The following is a 12816-nucleotide window of genomic DNA, read 5'->3' on the forward strand; positions in this document are numbered from 1 at the left end:
TGTCTTTTTGTTCAAAGAAATTAATATATACAAAAATATTAACCATTATCAGCTAAAAGGAAAATTATAATGAATTTCCTATATGTATTTTAAAAGGTTTTTGGTATAGTTTCTGAATAATTAACAAAAATACTTTGGGTGTAGATTACAAGAAAAATTCTAAAATTATTTTACCTTATGGGTTGAAGAATAAGACTCTAAATATGGTTCATCTGTAGATGATATTATCACTTCTGATTCTTTTTTCTCAGTAATTGGGCATGAGTATTATACTTTTAAAATCAGAAAACAAAATGTGTGTTATTTTCAAATGTAGGCAAATGGTCATGAACTACTGATTTGAAAATTAAAGAATGATATAGGAAATATACCCTTTAGCAGCTCTGTAAAAAGCATCTATAAATATGCTGACAGTCGATAAACACTAGACAGATATCACATATATAATCAACTTTCATTAATATTGTAGTCTACTTTTTACTTATATAGCACAAAGAACCTACTGCTTTGAGGCAAACATGATGAAAGTGAAAAATTTCTGAAAGCATTTAAAAAAATTTAGTTTTAAACAAATTATTTCATATTATGGAAAAAATAAGCTTGTAGGTACAAGGAATGCTATATGATTATGATGATATCTATGTAAGAAATTGAGAAAATTGGATACTGGAAGTAATATTATGAAAATTAAGCTTATCACTGGATATTAAATTTCAAATAAGATATCAGGCCATCTGACAATGCTATGAAGATATGCAAAAAAAATAAAAAATCCATGATCTTCTCACATCTGAAACTGAAAGCAAAGTATGACTAAATTAGAACAGCAGTATATAAGTATTTTGTTTGTTTTTTTGTTTTATGTCTATCATTTCAGTGTCTAAGAGAAGTTTGCTCCACAGTTACAGCTAGAATATTTATTTATTAAATGAAAACAAAATATGTAGAAACCAGCATGACATAGAATATGGACACATTCCTTGTCTTTGTGAGGATTACAGTCAGAGGTTGGGATATAAACTAGAATGAACAAGACAGCTTAATAAGTGCTCAAATAGGGGTATCACCTAGAAAGATTTTATTTTTAACATACTGTGAGGATTAGATCTGTAGCCATTTGTTTAGTTAATTATGTTGATTCAAAAGGATAGTAAAATGTCTATTATTTCCCCAAGAAAGCCAAATGGTTACATCCTAGACTGGACCTTGGAGACATCTCTAGGTCATAAAAGCCAGAGAGACACTAGAGCTTATCTGGACCTTGGAAGGATGTATTTACATTCCAAAAGGTTAAAGCGAAAACCAGGATTCTTTCCATCCTATCTCCAAGGAGGAAAGGGGAGGAAGAGGCACTTGCCTCTCTCCTTGGTAAGTAGAGAAAATCCAGTTTTCTCCATCCTTTGCCTATGGAATGACTTTCACTTATGTAGGGACTTGTTCCATCTGGCTTTCCTCACGTCACCCTAGAGGTAAGGATCAGAGTAAAGGGAACTGAAACATTATTATTTACATAATTATAATAACTAATGAGTCTCTTAGCCAGAACACCTCACTTGCACATTTAAGATAAAATTAATAAAGATGACTATTAAAAACTCAACAAATTCAAATGGTGCAATTCTAGAATCTGTCAAACCACATTCCTCTCTTACAAAATGCTAAAAATCTCACAAAGCTGCAATTAAAAATTAGTATGGTAATTTAACAAAAATAAGGGAGAATAATTGAACAAAACATTGGGTTGGTCAAAAAGTTTGTTTAAGTTTTTCTGTAATGTCTTATGGAAAAACCCGAATGAACTTTTTGGCCAACCCAATACATGAACGAGAAATAGATATTAGTATAAGAGAATTTTAAAAATGAGTGATCCATTTTAAATTGGCAGAATTTTAAAATACTATTTGTATTAACTATTCAACATTTTTGAAAATATCAATTCGATACTCACCTCGTATATTATTTTATAATATTTTTTATGAATTAAACCACAGAAAAAGATTTAGGGCAACTGAGTTGAGTAGTCATTAAATAGGAAGGAGTAAATTTTAAGTTTAAGAAGTATAAAATAAATTGTAAAGAAAAATGATAAATTTGACAGCAAAAAATATATATATTATGAAGTAAAGATATAGTAAATATTTGACATTATGCCAAGTAAGTAAGAGAGTAATATTAAATAATGCCTATGCAAACAATAGAAACACATTTTAAGAAAAGCAGTCCACAGAATAAGAAATAACATACTTTAGAAATTGGTAAAATGTACAAGGTGTGTTACATGCAAATTAAAATAACAGTACAACAATACTGACTATTGTATAACAAATACAAAAAAGATAGACCCAAATTTGTCAAAAGTTACAATAAAATTACATTAATTGATACTTATAGAAATATGAGTAAATATAGTCTTTTCAAAAACAAAGATAACTAAAATATCCATAAAATTTAAACTAGCAATTTTTGTTTCTCCAATAGAACAATAGATCAAAAATATTAGAACTTAAATTCTAAAATTATACGTCCTATATTACACAAGCTTATTTGATATTTATTGATGTTAACTTTGTAATCTAATATATGGCCATTTAAAATAAATATTTCATGTGCTTTCGAAAGGATGTGCATTCTTTGGGACACAGAATTACATATCTACAGTCAGATCAATTTTATTAATGTGTATTCATGTCTTCCATACATTAATTTTTTGTCATTTTGATCTGAGGGACATATATTAAATTCTTCTACTATGATGTTTATAGGGGATCTGGATCTTCTGGATCTTCTCCTATGCCCTTTACTATACTCCTTATAGGAGAATTCTTACTCTATTCTTATTTTTGGAGAATTGTCATTCTCCAAATAGGAGAATGAGAATTATTTGACAAATATATATTATGACAAATGTTTAGAAACAATTTAGATATTCTCATTACTTCCTGGTGTTGTGATATTTCACCAAAGAATGTATTTGTTTTTTAACATTTATTATAAGTTAGGAGGGTTTTTCTAATTTGAGGTTGTGTCTTGTTCAATTTTAGACACTTTCCCTCTATTGTTTCCTTGAGTTTTAACCTATCTTCATTTCCTATTCTATCTTTCTGAAAGCTCTATTTACTAGATATTGTCACTTCTGGAACAGTTTCCCAGGTTCTTAACTTTTCTCCCATGCTTTCTATTTTATTTTCTCCAATTGTTGACTCTTGGGAAGAATTTTTCCTTTTGACATTACTGTTAATTTTCTTTTCGTCTGTGCCAGTTGTGCTACTGGGCTATCTGTACTGCTGCTATTCCTGTTGCTACTTAACTAGAGCAAATGTGACTCATGAGACAGACCTGATGAAAGCACTGGAAGCAGTCATTAGAGCTCTATAATCCAACCCAGGAGAAGGACAAAGGAGAATTCTCCAGGATGACAGGAGAAAAATTTCCCAGGATGATAGCTGTACAATAGACCTGAAAGAAAGTAATTCAGACAGAAGGAAACTGAGATTCCCAAAGGGAATGTTTCCAAGGGTGGGAGTGGGAGAGGGGAAGGAGATCCACTATCATAAGATGAATTGTGACACCTCCCTCTCCAAAAAAAATTATGTTAAAGTCCTAACCCCCAGGACCTCAGAATGTTACCTTATTTGGAAAGAGAGTTGTTGCAGATATAATTAATAGGATAAGGTCATACCAAAGTAGGATGAGCTCTTACTCCAATATGACTGGTGTTATTATAAGAAGAGGAGTAGAGACACAGAGACATAGGCACATGGCAGAGGGTGGGGTGGGGGCAAGGCAGTGAACATATGTGACAAAGGAGGTAGAGACTGAAGTGCTACAACAGCCAAGAAACCAAAGATTGCTGGCCGACCACGAAAAGCAGGTAGAGGTGAGGAAGATTCTCCCCTACAGGTTTCAGAGGGAGCATGGCCCTGCTCACACCCTGATTTCTGACTTCCAGACTACAGAACAATGAGACAATAAATTTCTCCTGTTTTAAGCCACTTGGTTTGTGGCAATTTGTTATGGCAGCTCTAGGAAATTAATATATCCATCAATTATGTGATTGGAATGGACCATAGAAAAATTATACTAAGGAACTATTAGAAAATATGTAAAAAGTCAACAGTGAGTACAAAGAAAATTGAATAAATTATAAAATAAAGTAATTATTAGCTAAACCAACAAAAATGTAATAAAAATTGTAATCACAGCACACTAAAATGTTTAGCTATGAATAATATTTGAATGGGCATAATAACATAAGCATTCAATATTGAATTAATAGAAACTGAATATAATCACAGTAGGATAATGGGAAAATAAAAGCAAAAAGACTAGCATTGCCAAAGGTCTAAATCACATCTAACATAACAGGAAGTCAATATTTTTTTCTAAAATTGATAAATCAAAAGATAACAGTATATGCATGTTATTCATATATGAAAGTAGAAAAATAATAAAAAATTTGTGAGTCAGTGTTCCAGTTGATGTGGGGGAAAAGGTGGAAAGAGATCACAAGGGGACATCCATTTTTTGTCTTTTATTTCTATCAATTCATAAAACTATGTTTACATGTTACTTTGATAAAAATAAAACCAAAGCTATAAAAATTTACAGCAAATTTAATGGAAAACAAACATTTAGAGATTAAAAAGAACTCTTAGAAATTAAAATTATGATAATACTCATAACAGAACTTAAGTGATAAAACCTTGAAAATGTCCCAAAAGATAAAACAGATATTTGAAAATTTTAAGATAAATAATAAGAAACATATGTGATTACATCCAGAAGTTCATCACATAAATTCCAGAACAAACAAAATAGATAAAAGGTAAGAGAATAAAAGTCTAAAGATATCACAGATGTCAAAACATATAAGACCCATCTTGAACTGTTTTTCTTTTCAGACCCATCTCCTGGAAGCCTCTACCCTCCCCCACACAAGCCTATAAGCCAACCTCATTGTTTTGTTTATTTAATTTCTGAAGGTCTTCATGCTCTTTCACATCTGGATCTTCTCCTATGCCCTTTTCTATGCCTGGAAATTTAACTCTGATTACCTTAGGTCACAGTTTCAATGCTTCTCTCTGGAAATTTTCGCTGGTATCTTCCTACTTTTCTTCTAGGAAAGAAAAAAAAATACCCCTATTTCATAGGGGTATATCACTTCTGATGTTATCAGAAATGATAATATCACCTACAGATGAATCACATTGAGAGTCTTATTCATTTTCTTCCTACTTTTCTACTAAGGGTATTCTCTATCTTTATATTATGTACATTTCAGTGTCTCAGTAGGCTAGGGCTTTTTATAGGAACACTGAGAAACCTAGGAAAGCTTTATTTCTCCATATGTTTGAAGCTCAGTTTTACCACTTGTGTGGACATTGGATAAGTTTTCTCTATGCCTCAATTACTTCCTATAAAAAAAAAGAGAATATTATAACAATACCTGTCAGATATGGATTAAATATAATTTGGTAAACATAGTTTATCACCTAAGCCATGACAAATTTGACAGTGTATGTAGGTACTATTATTATGCTACAGCAACACATAAAACCCAGGAGTGCACCTGGAACACTAGACATATGATTGTACTAATTTAAATAAGATACCTTATCACAGTTTTTGTTATACAGTAATCACTCAATGATTTTTAACTTTTATGGCTTACTTGCTTGCTTTTTTATTATTAGTATTTTGTTACATTGGCTGCTTATCTTAGGTCATTTTATCTGTTCAAGTAAAATATTTTTAAGCTCTGTATCTACATGTTTGTTTTTGTTTGGTTTGTTCATTTCTTTTCTTTTTAAAAATTTGCTTGTTTGTTTTTTATATTCCATAGAAGAGTGTCTTTTTCTGACTTATTTCACTTGGCACAGTACCCTCAAAGTCCTTCCATGTTGTTGTAAATGGGAAGATTTTATCTTTTTATGGCTGAGTAGTATTCCATTGTATGTATATGTGTGTGTGTGTGTGTATATATATATATATATATATATATATATATATATATGCCACATCATCTGTTGATGGACACTTAGGTTGTTTCCATATCTTGGCTATTGAAAATAATGCTGCTATAAACATAAGAGTGCATATATCTTTTTGAATTAGTGTTTTTATATTCTTTGGATAAATACCTAGAAGTGAGATAGTTGGATCACATGGTAGTTCTATTCTTGATTTTTGGAGGAATCTCCACTGTTTTCCATAGTAATTCACCAATTTACATTCTCACCAACAGTATATGAAGATTCCACATCCTCACCAACACTTGTTATCTCCTGCCTTTTGGGTAATAGCCATTCTAACAGGTGTGAGGTGTTATCTCATTGTGGTTTTGATTTACATTTCCCCAACAATTAGTGATATTGAACATCTTTTCATGTGCCTGTTGACTATCTGTATGTTGTCTTTGGAAAAATGTCTAGTCAGCTCCTCTGCCCAATTTTTATTGGGCTGTTTGTTTTGTTGTTGTTGAATTGTATGTGTTTTTTTAAAAATATGTTTTGAATAAAAACCTCTTAGTGGATATATCATTTGCAAATATCTTCTCCCATTCTGTAGGTTGTCTTTTAGTTTTGTTGATGTTTTCCTTTGCGTTTGTCCCAATGACAAGTTTATTCTCATTCTTTGAATTTCTGTTTAAAATTCACTTCCTCGGAGAAGCCTCAAACAACCACATATTCCTGTCATTCTCAGTTATGGCCCAATATTTACTTCTTTCCATCAGCTCATCACAGTCTATATCTATGCTAATTTTAATATTTATGAACATACAAAATATCTCAAATATTTATTTAAAGTTTATTTCCACCATTTACCAATGTGCAATAAATATAGTTCAAACATTAAACATATAAAATTCAATGCAGTGTTTTCCCCCCCAAAATTTTTCCTCTAAAAATATATGATACATTATCATTAGCCCTAAAATATAACGTTCTTTTTCTATAGAATTGGCTAGTTTTTGCCTTTCTAATAATGTAAATTATGTAACTGGTTTTAGTTTCCATTTTGTATTAGTTAACAGAATTCAGAACAGAAAATATGTTCATATATCTAGATTATGTATTCATGTAATTATTTTATCTTGCTACTTTGAAACATCTCTGTAATTAAATAAGATCTAGTGGGATGATAACATCATTTTAATCTATATTGGCTTGCTAAAATATATTTTGTATTTCAGTGTAATGTAATATAGTACATATATCTTCACTTTTGCAAATGAAAAGGAGATTTTTCCATATAGTTTTCTGTGACTTTTATTTACATAGTCTTATCATTAGGAATGTTTTATAAAATGAAAGTCATATGTAAATGAGCTCTTATCTCTCCTCTAAAAGCACTTAGAGTAATTTTAATTGCTTATTTCCTTTGTATATGTTTTCAACCTAGATTGTAAAATTTTAGGGAAGAGGTTATATTGGTTTTGACAAGTATTGTGTCCCCAATTTATATTACCTGGTACTTACTAGATGATCAATGTTTATTAAATGAAAGAACAAATGGTAAGACTTTCTCCTTAAAGCAATTATTGGGACAAATATAAAACCAGTAAGGTCTGTTGTTACACATATACCTTTTTTTTTTTTTTTTTTTTGTGGTATGCGGGGCTCTCACGGTTGTGGCCTCTCCCGTTGCGGAGCACAGGCTCCGGACGCACAGGCACAGCGGCCATGGCTCAAGGGCCCAGCCACTCCACGGCATGTGGGATCCTCCCAGACCGGGGCACAAACCTGCGTCCCCTGCATCGGCAGGCGGACTCTCAACCACTGCGCCACCAGGGAAACCCCACATATACCTTTAATACTACAACTTGTTAAACTTCTGTTAAGACTTGAAATTTTGAACAATCCTCACTTTCACAAAATCTCATATTGCTGATTAGCTGAGGTAATGACAAATGAAACAATAGTGCTTGATTCAGCAGACTCACCTCACTAAGATTTAGAATAAAATGTCTTATTTGGTTTATCTAAGGTCACTGCCTTATTTTATAAATTGTAGACATAGAAATAATCTATTCTTAATATGAAATCTAACTTCCCTTTGAGTAAACTTCTTTTGGATTATAGACCACATGACAGGATATAATACATACTTAGAAGGCTCACTCTGCTTATGACACCTAATGACAAAACAAATGGCTGTTCATAATTTTCCACTCTGGTTCGAAAGAAGCCCTGTAATGAATTAGTAATTGGGGAGTATAGATGGTCATATTATCACCAGTGCAAAATAAGTAAAGAGAGTCATTAATTTAGTAAAGAGAGTCTCAAACAGCTAGTAAATTCTGGAATCAGGTATTCATATGGAAGCGCCATGATCATATAAAAAAAATCTCCAAAGTCAATGGGAAAGGAAAAGAGTAATAGTCAGAAACCAAGATGTGCATCAGACTTCAGAATGTATATAGGCTAGTTTATAAGATTTCCACTTTCTGCTCAGTACTTCTGTATTTTCCATTGGGTTGGGTACATGCAGTAACTTTGACCTCAGTTTTATTTTATGGGAAAAAATAGCTTAAAAAGAAACAGAATCTATGGATAAAACTGACTAACATTTTAACTGGGCAGTAATGTGGTAAATGGTAGAAACAAACTCTAAGGACACATGCATAATAGTCTCTTTTTATCAAAAAATAAAGATAAGTTGTAAAATCTTTCATTTTTATGTAAGAGATAAAAAGAGATAAAAACGTCTTGTCCTTAAAATGCATACTATTATTTTTATGTGTTAATTTGCTTTAAATACACTTTCCCAGAGATACTTTCATATTATATTATTATTATTATTATTATTATTATTATTTTTTTTTTGTGGTATGCGGGCCTACCTCTGCTGCGGCCTTTCCCGTTGCGGAGCACAGGCTATTTATTTATTTATTTACTTTTGGCTGTGCTGGGTCTTCGTTGCTGCATGTGGGCTTTCTCTAGTTTCCGCGAGCGGGGGCTACTCTTCTTTGCGGTGCGCGGGCTTCTAGTTGCAGTGACTTCTCTTGTCGCGGAGCATGGGCTCTAGGTGCACAGGCTCAGTAGTTGTGGCGCACAGGCTTAGCTGCCCCGCGGCATGTGGGATCCTCCCTGACCAGGGCTTGAACCCGTGACCTCTGCACCAGCAGGCGGATTCTTAACCACTGCGCCACCAGGGAAGCCCCATATTATATTATTTTAATAAATGTGTACTATTTGCCCCATTGTTATTAATGCTTTTAGATGCTCAGTGTAGAAAATTGGGAATGTATTTAAACATGTATATAACCAAGTAAAAAACATCCATAAAGTCTATCACTAAAGAGCTACTTAATATGTGGACATATTTTATTTAATTAAAAAGAGTACAAATTCTAGTTTCAGTTCTGACATGTAAAACACTTAGAAGTCTTTTTTCCATCCTTAAAACAAGAAAAACCTGGACAACTGAAAAGAAATATTTTTTTGGACACATAAGAGAACTTAGTTTGCAGGTAAGACTGCCACCACAGAATCTGGAAAGACAGCCATACCCAGAAAATCACCATCAGGATCTGCTTACCTGGAACATATCCCACTGGTGCCATAAACTTTTATTAGCACTTAAATGTAATTTTAATGATGTGCTGGAGACTGAATGTAGACTATAATGGGAGTGAGAAACTCCCATGGACTTCAGCTTTGGGGTGGCCCCTACAGTCTCATTAGTTTTCTTTCAAAGAACCTCACCAGATTCTCATGGTGAAGGTTCAAGAAAGATCTCAGAGATGGAAAGAGATATCTTGTTAAATATCCTGGAGACTTCTCCTTAACTAAAGACTACTGTCCAGAAGAAAAGACTTTGCTAGAGCCTTATCGCAGCAGGAGGAAGGGAATGACTCCCACTTCAGTCTCCTCTAACCTTTTTGTCTTACCTAACAGGTAGCAGGGGGAACATAGTCAAGAGATATCAGTGCTTCAAGGAAATAGATTGGGAATGCTGCAGTCACAGAAGGAAGTAGAGAACAAAGGGGAGAAAGCTACATCACTGGAGAAACATTTTTGAATATCAAAAAATGGGGTCCAATGGAAAGATTATACAATATGCAAGCAGAAATGGGTAATGTGAGCAGAGAGAGAGGAACTCTAAAAAATAATAAAAATGAAATGTTAGAAATCAGAAACACTGCAAGAGAAATGAAACATGTCTTATGGGTTTATCAGTAAACTTGACATAGATTAGAAAAGAATTTGTGAGCTCAAAGACAGGTCAATAGAAATTTTTCAAACTGAACATAAAGAGAAAAAAGAATGAAAAAAGAGAATACCAAAGAATTATAGGACAATTTCAAAATATGTAACAGGTACATAATCAGATTACCAGAAAGACAATAGAAAATAAAGCAGAAGAAATACTCAAAGTAATAATGGCATAAAACTTTCCAAAAGTAATGAAATACATAAAACCACAGATCTAGGAAGGTCGTAGTAGACCAAGTGGGTTAAATATCTAAAAATCCACACCTAGGCATATCATATTCCAACAGATAATTCTTGGAAGAAGCCAGAAAGGTGAGTGGTAGGGAATATTACCAATAAAAGAACAAGAAAAAGACTTAGAGCAGATTTCTTATGAAAAACAATGCAAGAAAGAAGAGAGTGGAGTAACATATTTAAAATTATTTTTTAAACAGCAATCTAGAATTCTACACTTAGTGAAATTATTTTCAAATGTTAAAGAGAAATATATTTTTTCTCAGATAAACAAAAACTGAAGGAAGTCATGCCCAACAGACTTTCCCTGAAAAGAATGTTATTTAGGCAGAAGGAAAATGATGCAGTTCAGAAATTTGGATTTAGAAAGAGAAGAAATACTTTGGACAAGGAATAAATGAAAGTAAAATAAAATCTTTCCTTTCCTCTTTTTTTGTTGATCTAAAAGATAACTGTTTAATATAATGATAGAATTTATTGGGTGATTATAGCACATGGACAAGTGAAATGAATGTAAACAATGTTAGAAATGATGGATGGGAGAAATTGTGAAAACTTTGTTATAAGGCACCTGTACAACACCTGAAGTGGTATAATGTTAATTGAAGGTGAACTTTGATTAAATTAAAATGTGTATTGTAAACTCTAAGGAAACCACTAATTATTTGTAAAAGAAAGTATAATTGATATGATCAAAGAGGAGATAAAATAGGATCATATAAAATACTCTATTAAAACTAGAGAGGGCAGAAAAAGAGAGGGATAAAGAAAAAAAAACAAATAGAGCAATTAGAAAACAGCTACAAAAATGGCACATATTAATCAAAATATATATCACCAATCACTTTAAATGTGAATGGTATAAATATACCAAATGAAAGACAGAGACTAATCAGAGTTAAAAAAAAATACAAGGCCTCAATTGAATGTTATCTAAAAAAAAAAGAGTTTAAACATAAAACCAGAAATACGTTAAAAGTAAAAGGATAAAGATATACTATGCTAACACTAATCAAAAGAAAACTGAAGTAGCTATATTAATTTCAGACAAAGTAGACTTAAGAACAAGGAATATTATTAGAGATAAAGAGGGGTATTACATAAAGGGGTCAATTCTCAAAAAAGAAATAACAACCCTTAATGTGCAAAAATATAATAACCACAACTCAAAATATATAAAGCAAAATTGATAGAACTGAAAGAAGTAAACAAATCCACTATTATAGTTGGAGACTCCAATGCTCTTCTGTCAGTAATTGATAGATCAAGCAGGAAGAAAATTAGTAAGGCTATAAATGGCATTAATAGAATTATCAATTAATGTGATCTAAATGATGTCTGTAAAATACTTCATTAAATAAGAGCATAATACAATAATATTAAGTTCCCTTGGAAGATTTACCATGACAGACCACATTCTGGGCCATAACACCTTGACACGTTTAAAATAATAAAATTCATACAAAGTATGTTCATAGATCACAATAGAATTAGACTAGAAATCAATAGCAGTAAGATAACTGGAAGATCCTCAAATATTTGAAAATCAATAATACACTTCTAAATAGCCCATGGGTCAGAGAAGATATTTCAAGGGAAATTTTTAAATATTTTGAAAATACAACTTATTAAAGTTTGTGGGATGCAGAGAAAGCAGTGTTTAGAGGGAAGTTTATAGTATTAAATGAATATATTACAAAGAGAGGGCTATAAAATAAACAACCTTACCATTCTTCTTAGGAAACTAGAGGAAAAAAGAGAAATTTAAGCTTAAATCAAGCAGAAGTAGAATATAATAATTTGAACAGAAATCAACAAAGAAATGAGAGACTATCAACAAAGCCACTAACTAGTGTTTTAAAAGATCAGTAAAACTGATAAACCTAAAAAAATGAAGGGAGACAAAAATTTCCAATATCCTAAATGAAAGAGGGGTCATCACTACTAATCCTATGGAAATTAAGAGGATAATAAAGGAATAGTAGGAATATCTCTATGCCCACAAATTTGATAACCCACAATCTGACATAGGAGAAGTAAATAACATAAATATTCCTGTGTCTATTAAAGAAATTGAATCAATAATTAATAACTTTCCAAAAAGGAATGTTTCAGGTCCAGATGCTTTCAGCTGTGTATCCTACCAAACATTTAACGAAGAAATATATCAATTCTCTACAATCTCTTCCAGAAAATAGAAACTGAAGGACCATTTCCTAACTTATTCTATAAGAGTAGCTTACAATATCAAAATCAGATAGAGACATTACCAGAAAGGAAAACTGTATACCAATATCTCTCATGACTATAGATGTAACATTCCTCAACAAAATATTACTAAATTGAATCCAACATCATATTAAAA

The sequence above is a fragment of the Physeter macrocephalus genome, chromosome 11, assembly GCF_002837175.3.
Source record: "Physeter macrocephalus isolate SW-GA chromosome 11, ASM283717v5, whole genome shotgun sequence".
NCBI classification, from domain to species: Eukaryota; Metazoa; Chordata; class Mammalia; order Artiodactyla; family Physeteridae; genus Physeter; species Physeter macrocephalus.